The 15,974-nt window shown below is 44.7% G+C and overlaps 1 protein-coding gene across 1 annotated transcript in view; it reads left to right on the forward strand.

Moving 5' to 3' along the window:
- Nucleotides 1-12,922: 12,922 nt before the first annotated feature.
- The window catches only part of RNF44 (ring finger protein 44), a 53,047-nt gene continuing 49,995 nt past the window's right edge, over nt 12,923-15,974 (forward strand). Inside the window, exon 1 of the mRNA XM_089527397.1 lies at nt 12,923-13,047. The gene's annotated coding sequence lies outside the window, so the exon portion shown is untranslated. The remainder of the gene's footprint in view (nt 13,048-15,974) is intronic.

The following is a 15,974-nucleotide window of genomic DNA, read 5'->3' on the forward strand; positions in this document are numbered from 1 at the left end:
AAGCTGGGTACTCATTTTAGCGACCTTGGAAGGATGCAAGCCTGAGTTGAGCTTGAGCCCTTTTGCTGGTATTGAACTCGCAACCTTATGGTTTTGAGTGAGTGGCTGCAGTGCAGGCATTTAACCACTCTGCCACCAGGATGCACCCTTGGTCTTTATTTTTAAACAACTTTGAATATTTGTTTGTAGCCACTTATCTTTACAGAACCTGCAAAGGTAGTTAGCTGTTATGACAATAAATTCATGTGGCTATGAAGCCCACATAGGAGTAGGGAACTGTTGCTCTTCTGATGCTTTGCATTACAGGTCCCATCCGTCCCAGCCAATGTGACCAGTGGCAAGAATGGTAGGAGTTGTAGCCCAAAACATCCAGAGATGCACTGGTACCATACCAGCATTTTAAGGGGCTGTAACAGTTCCAACACTGCCTGTAACAGCTCCAGCACTGCCAGAGTTCTTTGGTGCTGATAATGCATTTCCCCTTCACAGCCTGTTCACTGGTGGAAAGTTGCTAGGCTGTTCATATAAGATCATATAAGATGCTGAAGTTTTGGTGGCTACTTGAGAATTACCACAGTTGGAGAAAACCCAAAACATTTTGGTGCCTGAAGCTGAAAATCTAAGTAGCACTCTTCATGGAAGTGTGTGTCTGTGTCTGGAGGGAGGGAGAGAGAACAAAGAAGTTGAAAACTTCCTGCTCTTTATCAATACAGTAGGATCTTGTGCCTGAGATAAACTGTTTCATCCTAGCTAATGAGCTAATGGCAGGGATGGCTTTGGCTACAAACTTTCCCCTTTCTCTGCTCCTGTAAATTTGAGAAGAAAGTTGGCAGTAGTAGGGGAGAACATTCCCAGACAGACTGAGACATACACGTGAATGGCTGTAGGCATATTGTACCAGATTAAACTTGTTAATTTGAAAATTCTGAAGAACACTTTTCTTGTTACCTTATATCTTTCTGCATATCAACTTTCATGTTTAATTATTTAGGAAATTAATGAGGAGGTAATTGCCACAAACTTTGAAGGACATCAGAACCTCTATTGTCAGAGCTTTCTTTTCTTGCAATTTCAGCCTTTTCTTGCACTTAAAATTATAGTGAAAAAGATATAGTATTGAAACAAGAGTCTAAACTAGCACTTATTGAGGGCCCACCAATGGCACTGACTTTCTGCGGTGGTGCGATTGGTGCTTCTGTGGAGCAAGAGGCAATGCTGCTGGTAGCAGTACTGCTGGTAGGGTCTCCCATGTCAGACAGGCCTTTGCTGAGGAGCCAGAATAAGGCGGGATACAAACCGCCATATGGTACGTATAGGATACGTACTAGGGTTAGGAAGGGGCGGTGCTTCGACACCCCCCTAACCCTAGTACGTATCCTATACGTACAAGATGGTGGCGCCCCTTCCACATGGGCGCCGCCATCTTTACGTACTGGGCGCATAGCGTCCAGACGTGTCACGGCGCCTATGACGTCGCGAATGCGCCAGCGGCACTTTGCGACATCATCAGTGTGCCGCAAGAAGAAGCTCCGAAATGGAGCTTCTTTTTTGCTCCGCGTGGGAGCCGTGCGGTTTGGCTGCTGCAGCTCCCGCACGGAGCAAACGGCGGCAGCGGGGAAGCGCCGCAAAGCGGCGGTTTGTATCCCGCCAAAATGTGCCAAACAGCTACTAGACAGAAGCAGTAGTGTGTGGGGGGGGGGAGTGACACTGATGGAGGAACCCTCAGAGACAGTGGCCTTGGCACCACAACTATCACTTGTTAGTACTGCACAGAAGGAGGCATGGTAAACTCCTTTTGTATATCTTTATCACAGAAATCCTATGATGAGACAGTCCAAAGTGAAATGAGAGATAGTGCCAGAAGATGAGACTCCCAAGTTGGATGGAACTCAACAAGCTATTGGGGTACAGCAGAGAACAATTAGCTCTGTGACTAATGACACAAATGGGCTCAAGCCGAAAGGATTTTTAGCTCTTGATGTGCTTAGAGGTGGGAAGAAAGTCAAAACTGCACAACACATAGGAACATAGAATCAGGGAAAACTAGGCATCATAAAATTAAAAAAGGAACATATAAATATTGCAATATTTGGGGTGGGTGATCTAAAGTGGACAGAAATTGGACATTTTGAGTCAGTTAATTACATGCTTTATTCATGAAATGAAAATCTAATAATAAATGGGGTGGCATTAATAGTGAGAAGAGATGTAGCAAAAGCAGTCAAAGGATATCATATATCTAATGCAATCATATCAATAAAACTTAAAGGAAAACACATCAGTATAACCATAATCCGTGTTTATGCTCCAACTGTAGAGTCAAAAGAAGAAGAAATTGAAAGATTCTATGCTTGACTCCAGGAGGAAATTTATCACAGGACTTCTTGTTAATCATAGATTATTGAAATGCAAAAGTAGGAAACAGAGCATAATCAAACATTCTAGGAAAGTTTGGCCTAGGATCAAGAAATGAAGCAGAAGGTGGACTGATTCAATTTTGTGAGGCCAACAGTTTGTTCATTGCAAACCAGAGCAATGGACCCTTCACATTTGCTGGGGTTAGGGACACAGGACCCCTGTGAAGGTGAGAAAACCACAAATTAAAAAACCACAGTATTTTTTTACCTGAGAGAATGCCTCTCTAGGAATCTTTAGGTCCTCCAGCACAATTCTGTGTTGAAGATCTGCCAGTAGTTGACGATGAAATTGTGCTGGATGACCTACAAATGTCTTCAGAAATGTTCTCTTAGGAATGTCTAGATCCTCCAGCATGACCTTTGGCAGAAGTTGACAACAGAGTCACACTGGAGGACCTAGAGATTCCTAGAGGGACCATATTAATCAAATCTGTGAATAACCAAATCCGCAAAAGTCAAAGCCACAAATGTGGAGGCCCACTGTATATGTCCAACACTTGATGCCCAATATAGATATTGAATGATTTACACTATCAAGGCTAATTGACCAGGAGCTAGAAGATCTGTCGACTGAAGCCAAGGACAATGTCAGGGAGGAATACAAAAAGACATATTCTGCCTTTTCTGCTGTCAAAAAGAAAGAGAGGCTTTAATTGAAGACATGAAACTTTGCAAGCCATTAAGAACAGATAAGAAGCCAAAGTAAAAGGTGACAGAAAAAGAGTCAGAACCTTGAATGCTACCATTCAACAATTTGTGCACAGGAATAAGGAGAACCATTATAATAATTAATGCAGAGAAACAGAAGATAACAAGAAGAAAGGAAGAAAAATAGAGATCTGAGAAATCAAAGGGAAATTTAAACCAAGAATGGGGATGCTCTACGACCAGCAGGAGAAGAAATTACATGACCAAGTCAAAATAAAATGATGATGGAAACAATATACTGAAGAACCATATAAAAGAGATGAATGGATGGTGGATTCATCCAAAGAAGAAACAGTTGAAGATGAGCTTACAATTTTAGAAAGTAAAGTAGAAGCTGCACTCAGGGCACTTGGAAGGCCATTAATACTAGCTAGGATGACTTAGAGGGCTCTTATTCATAGGGTCATCATAAGGTAACAACAAAACTTAGTAAGTTGGAATGCAACAATTATGGTTGCAAATGTTGAAGGCTAAGCTATACATAGCAGTGGTGCACATAAACATTTAATGTGCCTGATTTGTTGTTCTTTAAAAAGCCTGTTTGGTAGCCCCACACAAACAGTTAATATCATCCACCCTCCATGTCATCATTCCAAAGATGTTGACCCTTGCTGTTCACTTTCTGGCTAACAGTTCACCGGATAGGAAGAGCAATTTTTTGTGCATGTGTCTAGAAGGGTTAAAGCCTTCTTCCATATGCTGTAGTTCAAGACTTGATTGGACTGTCCCCACTATAGCAGTCATTTAAAGAGCAAAATGCAGGGCTTACATGCATTTATTCTCATGTTTAGCTTGGCCCTGAGATAATTGTACTGAAGATGAGTTCTTCATTTGCTGTGTTAGTGGATATACCACGTTTTGATTAGTGCTGGTTCAAAAAGTCAGGCTGGGTTTTGCAGGTAGAAGGAGAAACAGCAATGTGATATGATACCTTCTGCAGCAAACAAACAACTCTGTCAAATATAAAATTGATGCATCACAGTTATAACTAGTGGAGACCATTTTACATGTGCAAAAACCCTTTAATACTAACATATCCTTATAGCATGTATTTTAAAGACCGTTTCTATTTTTAACAGTTTGTAATATGTACTGGCCTTGTTTTGGCAACTCTGCTTCAAAATCTGAACATCAGCCTTAGGTTTGATTTGTGACTATAAAAAAAGTAACTTGTACTAAATACATAAGATTTATTTTGTTCTTAATCTTAGAAGTATGTGCAACAGCAAATAGCTGTACATATAAAGCAGGGGTAGGCAATCTTTTTGAGCCGGGGGCCGGGTTGCTGTCCCTCAGACAACTGGGGGGGCCGAAGCCAAAAAATAAATAATTAAATATTTTTTTTTAAAAAAAAATTAAATATATAAATAAACCAGGATAAATGTAGGACAAAATTTTCAAATGGAAGACACTTTTTTTTTAAAAAAATGGAGGACACGCGAAAAAATTTGCTGTTAATATAAATGCATGTTTCTGAGGCTTCTATAGACAATTGCCCCCCAAAGGCACCGGCGGCAATCGGCGGCAGGACCGGGCTGGGGCCGGTCCCAAGGCCTCGCCGGGCCACATCCGGCCCACGGGCCGCAGGTTGCCTACCCCTGATATAAAGTATATTATTGTTGTTGTTGTGTGCCTTCAAGTTGTTTCCAACTTATGGCAACCCTAAGACTGAACTATATCAGCAAGATGTGTTCAGAAAAGGTCTGCCATGGCTTTCCTGAGGCTCAGAGAGAGTGACTTGCCCAAGGTCACCCAGTTGGTTCCTATGGCCGAACAGGTCTCCCAGTATCCTAGTCCCACACTCAAACACCTAAGCCACGCTGGCTCGCCATAAAATATAAAGTTCAAGGTTAATCATTGCAAAAACATTTTTTTAAAAAAATTAGATTGGTTTGTGAAGTGAGACATCATCTTAATTTCTTTTTGTTTAGTACAGTTGGTTTTCCTAATCCATGGATTCTTTGTCCACAGATTCAACCATCCGCATCTTGAAAATATTTTAAAAACTATATAAATTCCAAAAAGCAAAGCTTTATTTTGCCATTTTATATGAGGGACACTATTTTATTATGCCTTTGTATTTAATGAGATGAGCATCCATGGTTTTTGGTATCCGCAGGGATTCCTGGAACCAAGGGCCCATTGTATGTTCTCTTCTGAGAATAGGGCTGCCATTCAGAGCATATTTACTTGGTTTGTAGTCTCACTGAACACCTGAGATTACAACACGAATAGCCATAGCATGTTTTTAAAAACTATCGATGTCTCAAGCATCCTAACATTGGAGCTGCATCATACATTGTGCAGGGACGTAGCCAGGATTTTGGGAAGGGGGGGGTCCAGACTAAGTGCCACCATTATAATGGGGCTTGGGTGCGGCGGTGCAGCAGCACACACCATTCATTTTTCTAATGGCAGGGGGGGTCCGGACCCCAAGAACCCCCCCCCCCGGCTACGTCCCTGCATTGTGGTGACAAATGTATATTTGTATTGTACATTTGCTACAACGTCTAGGCATGGCATGTGGAATACAAACATATGAAAATGTACTTTGTCACATACTTGCCTTATTTTGTCTTTTAAAAATAACATACAGAGCATTTTAGAGACACATGTTGGCTGTTTGTATGTGATATCTGAGTATACTCCAAGTCAGGCATTCCCAAACTTTAGTCATCCATGTATTTTGGACTTCAGCTCTCAGAAGCTTCAGCCAGCTTGGTCAACAGTCAGGAATTCTAGAAGCTGAAGTCCAAAGTATCTGGAGGACCAGAGTTTGGGCATCACTGCTCTAGGTACAAGTATTAAGGCATTTCTGCTTGCTAGCAAGTCACACTTTCTCAGCCTTAGAGGATGGTAGTGGCAAACCCCCACTGAAGAAATTTGCCAAGAAAACCCCGCTAAATTCACCTTAGGGTCATCATAAGTTGGAAATGACTTGAAGGCACACAACAACAACAACAACAACAGTTGTATATTTGCAAATATATATTGTATGATATTTATATGGAAATAAATAAATAATCCAGTAGATACTCCTACATGATTGAGATGAAGCAGAGACCAGGTAAATTTACATAGGCCTGTTACAGACTGCCAAAATAAAGCTGCTTCAGGTCTCTTTGGAGGTATGCTATTTAAATGATGCATGGGTCCTAAGAGTCCGGAGGTCGCACCAAAGCCACACTCAATTCCTAAGCACCGGAGTGCAGCTTTTGGTGCAGCTTCCGGATTCTTAGGATTCATGCATCATTTAAATAGCATACCTCCAAAGAGACCCGAAGCAGCTTTATTTTGGCAGTCTGTAACAGGCCATAGTTGGACCTTTATAGTAAAATCCCATCAAACGTACAATATTACTTAAACATGTATTTTGAAAGAGCCATTGCTGCACAAGCTAAACTGAAGATCCCAACTCAGTGAGGTAATTACACATATAGAAGCCTCTCTTGTCCTCATACCTCCTGGTATCTTTTTTTACAAAACTGAATAAAATGTGGGAGAGGAAAGATCAAAGTGTAAGAGCTTAACTCCAGCTATCCAGTATCTTTATTTCCCAGAATGCCTATGGGCCCCACAAAGATTCAGAAGCGTAAGGTGGGGAGGAAAGATGATGGACATCTGCTTCTTTGGGGCAAAAGAAAGTCAGAAGCCCATCACTTGCATGCTAAGGAAGGAGGTTTTGGTGGGACTAGAGAGGGATCAAGGCGGGTAACAACATTATATAGTACATAAAGATCAAACATTAAAATGCACAAAACCCCTGCCTAACCCTCCCACCCAAATTTAAAATTACATAGTAGGACACAGTTAAAATATATAACAACACATCACAAGGGAAGGAAGCAAACACTTGTGAATTAGCCTTTGAAAGAGGCATCACATTCTTCTCCTGCACAAAATACCTTATCCCATAACACACCTCCAATTGTCTTTCCCCCCTCCTATACAGTATATAGGAAGTCTGAATGGGCTTTGGGTGTGTAAAGATCTGTGAAGGAGTTCTGAGCACTGCTCTTTAACTTGTGTCCATGACATGAAAACAGATGTACCTCACTCCTCTGTGCTTGTAGTATTCAATAGAACAAATAGCTATCAAACACTTTTCTGAATATAGCGTATATCAACCACTGAGAACAGGTGAATGGTTTTGGCTTGTATTTCTGCAGGATAAAAATCATTTCAAAATATTTTCCTTTCTACAAAACCGAGGGCTGCAGTCTTAGGCAGCTTATTAGGGATGTACTTGTGAGTGAGCATCAATAGGTCCAACCTTAGGTTGTAAATGAGATCCAGTCTTTTGGCTCCTGTAAAATTTGTTTCTATTTATTTTTCTGCTTAATATAATATGGCTCACAGAACTTTCTGGACACCTTCTGCCCTGAAACATGCTTAAATTGTTTTATTGAACTAGCAACATCTAGGTCCTAGATTCTAGAACAGTGATTCTCAACCAATAACTTTTTCAGACACTGTTGGATTTCACTGAAGTCCTTCCAGCATGGCAAATGATCAGAGGGTCTGGGAGTTGAAAATCCAACACCTGAAGCCTCCTTGATTGAAATTCATTTCTCCAGGGCATAACAATAAAAGCAAATTATAATAATCAACAGCTGTAAGCCTTGAAGAGGGACTTTCCCCCTTTCTGCTGCTTCTTGAAGATGTAGAACAAAAGAGAGACATCCAAATAGGTGTCTCTTAGGAACAATCATGTGTTTACACTTGGCTAATATTCTTATCTCCAGTGGGCTGAAGATTAGTATACACCCTCAGGTTTGCACTGTTTTCCCCTGAAGATCAGGGCCAGCTCAGCATATTAAGCAATAGATGTAGCTGTCCAGGGTGTCAAAAGAGCAGCAGAAGGTTCTTGCATCTGTCACCAAGTGCCAGGATTCAAGCCAGGCCTGCTGTCGATGAGCAGTCACACTTTCTGGGATGAGAACATGCCTAGTTGCCAAGTCTTCCTCATGAGGAGGAATTCACTGCACATACTCAGAGGCAGTGTCTGTTTAGGGCTGAAGCTGGAATTATGTGGCCCTACAGATGTTGTTGCACTGCAACCTTCACCATTGCTCACCACTGGCTATGCTGAGTAGGGCTGATGGGATTTGCAGTCCAATAACATCTGGAAGGGTGCATGCTTCTCACCACTGCTTCAAGGCTTCTGTGTCAATTGGATTTAAATATGAGGACAAAAATATCTCCACACAGCTAAACCAGACTGACACTTCTTTATCTCCTTCCTATGAAATCCTGGAGTTTGTAGTCTGGTGAGACATTTGCTATTTCTGCTTCATTTCCCTGAACTGAAACACAGGAGCATTCCAGGAAGTAATTCTGAACATCTCACCAAACCATAAACCCCAGGGTTCCATAGATTAGATCCATATCAGATAGCCTGGTATCAAACTGTCTTGTGTCATAACACACACTTGAGTGTACTACTTCTAGGGCTGTGTCCTACTTGGTTCTTATTTCCACTGAAAACAGCCATAGTGTAACACCTTACCCAGCCAACACCAACTGTCGCTGGTTTGTTGCTTTAGCAGCATACCACTGGTGGGAATACGCATGTGTATATGTCACTTGGGCCCTATGAAGACTCTCCTCTTGTTGCCACAATCTCAAAGAGAGGTCTTCAATCTGTACAGGTCCTTTATAATTATACTGCTATAGAAATAACATAGAACACTTAATGCTTTTTGGACCCTTCCCTATTTAGTGTAAGAAAGATTATAAAGTCACAACATTCAGTAAAAGGTATGCATAGATCTATTTTAACATTCTTCACTGACCAGTCATTCTTCAGTCGTACCAAAAGTGCATCTTGTTTGTAACAACAGTGACCCTACCAGTTGTCATTAGGAATTTGTAAGTAGTGCACCGAGGTGATGCCATTTCTATGGTACTTGCTGGAGAGATGTATACTAACTTTGCTATCATGCTGGACAGTCATTGCTAGGCATCTTCACACAGAATGGATCTAATTCCATGTTAAAGCAACATCACCCTGCATAATGTGGCAGGATCACTGGATGACCTTGAGTTCAAGGACTGAAAGAGACATTTCTCCTTATAACCTCTTCATATGTTTATAAGCATCCTTCATGTTCCCTGCCTAAATAATTTTCTCATAGGCTGTGTCTGTACTTCAGAAATAATCCTGTGTGACACTATTTTAATTTCCATAGTTCAATGCTATGGAATTCTGGGAATTGTAATTCATTGTGGCACCAGAGCTTTCTAACAGGGAAGGCTAAATGTCTCACAAAACTACAACTCCCAGAATTCTATAGCACTGAGCCATGATAATTAAAGTAATGTCAAACTGGATTATTTTTGCAGTGTAGATGCAGCAATAGATGACACCAAAAGACACATCTCCTTTAGACTGGAAGAATTCAATCCTTTGATAATTATGCTGCCTTTTTATAGTCAGCCCTTCTGCAGAGGATTAACACTTCAGGTAAACCCCCTCCCCAACCAGCTTTATATGTGGACATTATGACAGCTGCTGTTTTTTGAGCAGACTCTGTTCCAATAATTCCCAGCACCTGAATTTGCCTTTTTTATTGTACAGGTATACAGATTTGACCTTCTGAAGAATTTTCAAAGGGATAACACAGTCAGTCTGTTACAAAAACAACAAAGAGCTCCTGTGTCTAAGGCTTAGAGATGAACAAATTCATGATGGCAGAGCTTTTGTTGATAAGAATGCATTTGATCAGATGCATGACAAGTTATGCTATAATGGCATGTACTGTACATATACAGCAGGGATGGTGTGACCCTCTTGGACTTTGAGTCCTATGGTGAGCTTGTGGTGATGGTTATTGCAGTCTAACACCTGGAGGATCACATTATCTACCTCTAGTGTATACGGGGACTGCTAGTAGCAAAATCAGAGGACAATGCCATGCTAGCTTACTTCCTACCCACACAGTGTCTTTCTTAGGTAATCCCTGCAAAAGGTATTGGCAGGCATTCAAATAAGTCCATTTTAAATTTACTTTTTTTTTTAACCGAGTGCACCATTTTGGCATGGGAGGAACTGCAAGACGGGTTGTGCCAGAGCAACTAGTGCAGGGTGATCAGGCACCCTCCTTTTCCAGGACATGTCCTTCACGTCAACTGTCTGTCCAGGAGGGACTCCAAAATGTCCTCCATTTGGATCATGACTCAGAAGCATGCATTTATATTTATATGGGTCTTTTAAGCTGTTATTTAGGTTGAAAACACACTGCAGAAATAATCCAGTTTGGGATCATTTTAACTGCCCTGGCTCAATGCTAGGGAATTCTGGGAACTGTAGCTTTGTGAGACATTTAGCCTTCTCTGTCAGATCTGTGGTGACTCCACAAACTACAATCCCCAGGATTCCCTAGCACTGAGCCAGGGCAATTAAAGTGGTCTCAAACTTGATAATTTCTGCCTTGTGTTTTGGACCTTACTCATGCCCTCCATTTTTCCTGAATGTCCTGCATTTTGAGCATGACTAAGAAGCACGAATTTATATTTCTGTGGATGCTTTTAGCTTTTCCTTGATTACATTCTCCATTTTTCTTTGCATGTTCTACATTTTGTGGTGCCTTGTCTTCCTTTGTGGTTAGGAGGACATCTGGTCACCCTGGGAGGAATTCCAAAATACCCTCCATTTTGAGCATGGCTAAGAAGCATGAATTTATACTTTTTTGTATATAGGAAAATCAGAGAACAAAGCCATGCCACCTCCAGTTGATCTCAACCCATAGTGACCCTGTTGGTGAGACATCTCCAAATCTCCCTGTCCTCCACTGTACTGGTTAATTCCTGTACACTCATGCCTGTGACCTCCTTAAAATAGTCCATCCATCTAGCATGCGGCCTTCCTCTCTTTCTACTTCCCTCCACCTTTCCTAGCATTATCATTTTTCCAATGAGCCCTTCCTTCTCATGATGTGTCCTAAGTACAACAGTCTCAGTTTGAGCACCTGGGTTTCCAAGTAGATTTCAGACTTGATCTGTTCATTCGTTTGTCTTTTTGGGTGTCTACAGTATCCTCAGCACTCTTCTCCAACATCACATCTCAAATGAATGGATTTTCTTGCTATCTTCTTTCTTAACTGTCCAGCTCTCACATCCATACATAGTAATAGGGAATACAGTGGCTTGTATGATTCTAACTTTTGTGCTCAGTTGTATATCTTTGCATTTTAGCATCTTTTCTAGTTCTTTCATAGCCACTCTCCCTATTCTTAAGCTTCTTCTGATTTCCTGACTGCAGTCCCCATTTCCATCAATGTTTGATCCCAGGTATGAGAATTATATACTTTTATAGTTACATGAGTATTTTCACCTTTTGTTTGGCAGTGCCCTTCATTTTTCACTTGGATGTCCTCTATTTCTCCTCCTTTGCAGCAAGGACACCCTGAATCAAGAATTGATGAGCCCCCCCAGTACAATAATAACAATAAGTACATAAGTACAAGGAGCCCTGGTGGCGCAGTGGGTAAATGCCTGTACTGCAGCCATTCACTCGAAACCACAAGGTTGCGAGTTCAAGACCAGCAAAAGGGCCCAAGCTCGACTCAGGCTTGCATCCTTCCGAGGTCGCTAAAATGAGTACCCAGACTGTTGGGGGCAAATTAGCTTACTTGCTAATTAGCTTCCTTGCTGTTTACCGCTATGATCTTTGGAATAGCGGTATATAAATAAAACAAATTAAAAATTATTATTTCTGTATCACTTACTGATGTACTAAGCAGTTTACAAAGTGTAAGCTGATTGCTCCCAACAAGTTGGGTACTCATTTTAGTGACCTACAGAAGGATGCCAGGCTGAGTCGACTCAGAGCCCCTGGCTGGTATTGAACTCACAACCTTGTGGTGTTGTGTGTGAGTGAGTGGCTGCAGTACAGGCATTTAACCACTGTGCCTCCAAGGCTGCATCCATAATAAATAATAATCACAGAATCATAGAGTTGGAAAAGACCACAAGGGTCCTCCAGCCCAACCCATTTATGCCATGCAGGAACTCCCAATCATAGCATCCCTGGCAGATAGCCATCCAGCCTCTGTTTAAAGTCATCCAAGGAGGAAGACTCCACTACACTCCGAGGAAGGAGTGTGTTCCACTGCCGAACAGCCCTTATTGTCAGGAAGTTCCTCCTAACGTTGAGGTGGAATCTCTTTTCCTGGAGCTGGCATCCATTGCTCCGGGTCCTAGTCTCTGGAGCAGCAGAAAACAAGTTAGTTCCGTCCTCAATGTGACATCCCTTCAAGTATTTAAACAAAGCTATCATATTAATGATGATGATGATGATGGTAATAATAATAATGTGGCACTCTCTTAGTTTGCTTATTAGGCTCTGGGTGTGGGTACGTACACCGTATCTCCAATGTTGCCGGCGCCAGGGCCAGGTTACAGTTGCCATGGCTGCTTCTTCCTCTTCCTCTGTTTCATGCTGCTGGCTTGCTTGCACACGAGGGGAGCAGCGACTGCGCGAGGAGGACAGACAGCTCTGCCCCTGTCACGTGCTGGAGCTGGGGCTCGCGCGCCTGGGCTCGTCCCCGGGCAAACAGGCAGGCAGGCAAGCGCAGGCGCGCGCCCTGTGTCTCTCTCTCTCTCTCCCTCTCTCTGCTCTTCCGAATGTTGTGAGCAAAATGCGCCGCTTGTTAGACCCAGGCTGCAGCGGTGGCTGCAGGGGCTGCAGGTCTTAAAGGGCCAGAGAGAGACCCCTGCTGCCCATCTCTCTCCAGGGAAGCAGCAAAACTGGGGAGGGTGTGGAAAGAAAACAAAAGGACCCTCCCTCCCCGGAAACAGCTGTGGGCCCAGCCCCTTTGGCAGCCCACCCACCGACCCTTTTTAAAACATTTTTGCAAGGAGGGGTGGGTCTGTGTGTTTAGGTTGCCATAATTGCATGGAAGGAGAGAAAGTGGAGCAGGTACGTACGTCAGGCTTTTGGGGTGGGGAAAGGGGGGCAGGCTTTGCTGGGCGATGCGGAGGGAGGATGGGTGGTGCAGCTGGGGCTGGGAAGCCTTGCAAGGCTCAGCAGGGCCTTTAGGGGGAAAGGGGGCAGCTACAACCCGCCCCCCATTTGTTGTGTCTATGGGGGTCTGCTGGGTTTAGGCGTATTGGCTGTGTAGGGGGAAGGGAAGGGAAGGGAGGGGAAGGAGGCGCGGCCCTGGGTGCAAACTACGTCTCCCACAGCAGCCTGGATTATTAAAAGACCCTGATCGCCCTGGGGCTCTTCCCAGCCCCGAGGCTGGACGTGAAGCCCTGCCCTGGCTCCTCCAGCCCCTGCGAAGGCCAGCTCTGCCCATCGGTCCAGGAGAGGTAACCCCAGGTGGGGCCGAGGGAGGCTGGGGGTGGCGAGGAGCCTGTGGCCGAGGAAGAGGGGGCTGCCCTTCCGACACGTGCCGCGCTCTCCCGACCTTGTTGATGATGCCTTTGTTTGGGAGCCTCGCTTGGCTTCGGGAGGAGGAGGAGGAGGAGGAGGGCTTGCTCACCAGCGGCCTCCCAGCGAGAAATGGCGGGGGGAGGGTTGTTGCCGTTTCCCTCCCCCTTGCTTTCCCTCGTGTCCTCCTTTCCCCGGACCCGCCCTCCAAAATGCCCTCCACTGGGAGCATGACCTCAGAAGCAGGGGTGCGCATTTCTAGGAGCCTTTTGAGCTTTTCTTTGGTGGTGCCCTTCATTCTGCAGGCAGGGTGACCAGAGGTCCTCCTTTTCCCGGACCCGTCCTCCATCTCCGCCTGCTGTCTCTTGAGGAGTAATTCCAAAATGTCCTCCCTTGGGAGCATGGCTGAGAAGCAGGGGCCGCATTTCTAGAGCCTTTGGAGCTTTTCTTTGGTGGTGCCCTTCATTCTGACCTAAGGCCCTCCTCCCCCAGACCCTCTCCTTCCTGCCCGGGAGGAGGAGGAGGAGGAGGAGGAATCCCACCCGTCCTCCCTGGGGAGCAGGACTGGGGAGCCTGCAGGGAGCCCCGTTCCTGGGGGCGCAGGGAGCTCTCCTCTGGCCCCTTTGTCGGCGGAGAGGCCCTCCTCTGCTGCTCCCTTTGTTATTGCTTTTGTTTCGCACGGAGCACATGGCCGGGGATCCCTCTCGCGGCTCTTAAAGTTACAGGGCCCTCCGCCTCCATACAATAGCTGCATCCACACTGGAGAAACTCCCGGTTTGGCACCGCTTTAACTTATTGTCTGGCTCAAGGCTATGGAATTCTGGGAGTTGGACTTTGTTGTGGGGCCCAGAGCGGCCCTTTTCAAAGTCGAGGAAATTTCATGTCCATTTGCAACTCAAAGAAGATATTTCCTTGGAATCCAGCATGTCTCCTTCCTTTGTGAAGAAGCCAGTATGACTTTGAAAGCTTGCAACATGTAATTGTGCATTTTGGTTGGTGCAATAAAGGTATCGTTTGGATGTTATTGGATTTGCTATATGGCCAACACAGCTACCCCTAGATGGTTTTTTAATTATTATTATTAGTAGTAGTAGTAGTAGTAGTATACTGAGTGAATTTTAGGTTCACTTGGGTAAACCTAGGTTCATTTGAGTAAATTTTAAGCTCGCTTGGGTAAATTTTAGGTCCACTTGGGGATACCACTACGTTGTACGTTCAGTCCTAGAGGAGGGCTCCAGGGTCCACTCAGCCTTCCTTCCTTTTGTAGGTTGGTAAAATGGGTGCCCAGGTTGCGTGCTCTTAATTTGGAGGAGCCCTGGTGGCGCAGTGGTTAAATGCCTGTACTGCAGCCACTCACTCAAAACCACAAGGGTGCGAGTTCAAGACCAGCAAAGGGCTCAAGCTCGACTCAGGCTTGCATCCTTCCAAGGTCGCTAAAATGAGTACCCAGATTGTTGGGGGCAAATTAGCTTACAGTTGTAAACCACTTAGACACTGCTTAGGCGGTATGAAGCGGTATATAAACGAAGCTTGTTTGTTGGGGGCAATTGGCATACACATTGTAAACCATTTAGGGAGTGTTAGCTCACTGATAAAGAAATATATTTGCTATTGCTATACACTGGGCCCTTGGTATATGCGGGGGATCCGTTCCAGATCCCCCCCCCACATATACCAAAATCCGCGTATAGTCAAGTCCCATTTGTCCCCCATGGCGGCGTGCATGCGCGCCGCCATTGGGCACAAAAGTCCCTGGCCTCCCTCCCTCTTACTTACCTTTCGGTGCTGCCGCCGCCGAAAAAGCTGGGTGGTGGTGGCGGCAGTGGAGGCCAAGCCTCGGCCTTCTCGCTGCCACCACCGCCGCAGTGGAAGGGACCAATGGCAGTGCTGGAGGCTTCTTGGCCACCAACAGCACCGCCACTGGGCCTTTCCCGCGGCGGCGGCGAGGAGGCAGAGCTGCTGTGCCGGAGGCCTTCAAGGCCACCGGTGCCGGCACCCGGCCCTATCGCGGCGGTGGTGGCAGTGAGGACGCCGGGTGACGGTGCACGTGCGCCGCCATTGGGAACAACCTCCAAGTTTGCCATCCGCAGATGCTCAAATCCGCATATAAGAAGGGCTGACTGTACTTATATTTCTCTTGTCGGGTTGGAGAGGGGTTTAAAACCAAAAATGTGTTTCTCATCACGGTCCAAACACACTGCAGAAATAATCTTGTTTGAGACTGCTTTAACTGCCTCAGTGCTAGGGAATCAAGGGAAGTGTAGTTTGTTGCGATATCAGAGCACTCTGACAGAGAAGGCTGAATGTCTCACAAAAGTACAGTTCCCAGGATTCCCAGGGCAGTTAAAGCAATCTCAAACTGGATTATTTCTGCAGTGTGTTTTGGGTCCATGTTTCCTTTCAAGCCATCTACATAGGGGTGTGGAGGGTATTTTTTTTCTTCCTCTGAGGATTTACAGTCTGTGGTGGGTTCC

The sequence above is a fragment of the Sceloporus occidentalis genome, unplaced genomic scaffold, assembly GCF_023333645.1.
Source record: "Sceloporus occidentalis isolate IW3139 unplaced genomic scaffold, rSceOcc1.0.p SCAF_1, whole genome shotgun sequence".
Taxonomy (NCBI): Eukaryota; Metazoa; Chordata; class Lepidosauria; order Squamata; family Phrynosomatidae; genus Sceloporus; species Sceloporus occidentalis.